The sequence below is a fragment of the Palaemon carinicauda genome, chromosome 12 (genome assembly GCF_036898095.1).
Source record: "Palaemon carinicauda isolate YSFRI2023 chromosome 12, ASM3689809v2, whole genome shotgun sequence".
NCBI lineage: Eukaryota > Metazoa > Arthropoda > Malacostraca > Decapoda > Palaemonidae > Palaemon > Palaemon carinicauda.
Window position 1 is genome coordinate 157,087,115 of NC_090736.1, and position 2,500 is coordinate 157,089,614.

The following is a 2,500-nucleotide window of genomic DNA, read 5'->3' on the forward strand; positions in this document are numbered from 1 at the left end:
AGTTCAATTTCCGTGGCAAGATGTCACTACCTCTCCGGGCATAAGAAAAGAAAGTACTTTTTAAGTGAAAGAGAAAACACGCGATATCTGACCTTGTGTACTTACGCGATAAGGCCTATTATTCCTTGATAGAAAATATCAGGAATTATTACCTTTACGAAGGATTACTGAAATGAAAGTGATGAATGGATGCAAGAGAGGATTTGCTTGTATATGAAAGATTGTTTTAAATGCTGCTGTTCGTAAAGTATCTTATTTCTATCATTCATTATTCATATAGTTTATCTATTTTCTTTATTTAGTTTCCTCACTGGGCTTTTCTTTCCCTGTTGGAGCCCTTGAGCTTATAGGATCCTTCTTTTCCAACTACGGTTTTAGCTTAGCTAATAATAATAATAATAATAATAATAATAATAATAATAATAATAATAATAATTATGATAATAATAATAATAATAATAATAATAATAATAATAATAATAATAGTAGTAGTAGTAATAATAATAATAAAGTACTATATTATCATTATTATTATTATTATTATTATTATTATTATTATTATTATTATTATTATTATTAACTTTCAGGCATAATGAATAATGTATTCAATTTACATAACACAAAATCAATTTTTTTTACATCGTCTAAAATAAAATATTAATAAAAAATAACTGGACAATGTAATTCAAAATGAAAGAAATTAGGAAAAAACAATATATATTTACAAATTAGAATATTGTATTCCTCTCTAAAAATATTAATTTTTTTATTTTAATTCCTTTAATGACAGGAACTGACTTCGTTTGAAATCATCATTTTTACAATTATAGACTTTTTAATGATAATGTTTGACCGTTACATTTTAAAGATGAGTTAAAAAAAGAGAGGAAATATGAAGAGTATTAACTATTTTTGTTAATATCCTGCTTTGAAGAGATTACTTTGGGAAAGGTATTGTATATAAAATGTTCGCATTTGTTAGTATTATTGTGTCCTTTATAGTTCAAGTCATATTTACTAACTCATTATTATTATTATTATTATTATTATCATTATTATTATTAATATTATTATTATTATTATTGTTATTATTACTATTATATATATATATATATATATATATATATATATATATATATATATATATATATATATGTTATATAGTATAAATATATATATATATATATATATATATATATATATATATATATATATATACATATATATATATGTATGTATGTATATATATATATATATATATATAAATATATATATATATGTATGTATATATATATATATATATATATATATATATATACTATATATATGTATGTGTATATATATATATATATATATATATATATATACATATATATATATATATATATATATATATATATATATATATATATATATATATATAATTGTAAATAAAAACACATGTATATTATTACATATATACTTATGTATATAAATATGTATGTATATACATATATACATACTGTATACTTTTACATAATGTATAGACATACTTGTGTGTATTTACGTTCATACAACAGGTATATACCAACTAAAAACCCAAAACTCAATGTAATAAAATCTCCATCTTGCAATGCGCTAGTTAATATATCATAACCAATTGTTAATAACCTTTATTTTTTCCTCCTTCAGGATGGTCACTGCCCCAATCCTTCGGGTGGCACCGCAGAACGTCGAAGTGGTATCCGGCAGTGCAGTCACACTTCGCTGCGAGGTTGATAACCAACAAGGGAAGGCGCAGTGGACGAAGGATGGATTTGCCTTAGGTCAGTGAAGTGGTATAGAAACCCATTTTCTTCTTCTTTCCCACCGTTATCCATACATTAAGGGGTCGGTTGCCTGGTGCGTCTTCTACGATGCGCTCTATCAAAGGCATTCTCTTCCACCAAACCTCTGTCTCTATATTATCTCTCACCTTGTATCTTAATTTATTGAGATGAATTGAATTATATTGGCACCTACTTAAAATCTTTCTCACCCTTATCCATAAATTAAGGGGTCGGTTGCCTGAAGCGTTTTCTCCTATGCTTTCTATCAAAGCATCCTCTTCTACCAACTTCTCTCTGTATCATCCTTCATCTTGTATCTCATTTTATTGAGATTGAATTGAATTATATTGGCACCCACTTAAAATCTTTCTCACCCCTATCCATAGATAAGGGGTCGGTTGCCTAAAGCGTCTTCAACGATGCGCTCTATCAAAGGCAACCCTCTTCCACCAAACCTTCTCTTTCTATATCATCCCTCATCTCGTATCTTATTTTATTGAGATTGAATTGAATTATATTGGCACCCACTTAAAATCTTTCCCACCGTTATCCATACATTAAGGGGTCGGTTGCCTGGTGCGTTTTTCTACGATGCTCTCTATCAAAGGCGTCCTCTTCCACCAAACCTCCTCTCTCTATATCATCCTTCACCTCGTATCTTATTTAATTCAGATTTAACTGATTATATTGGC

At 27.0% G+C, this 2,500-nt stretch overlaps 1 pseudogene; it reads left to right on the forward strand.

The window, feature by feature from the left end:
• Nucleotides 1–2,500, forward strand: part of LOC137651361 (nephrin-like) — a 77,167-nt pseudogene that overhangs the window by 2,435 nt on the left and 72,232 nt on the right.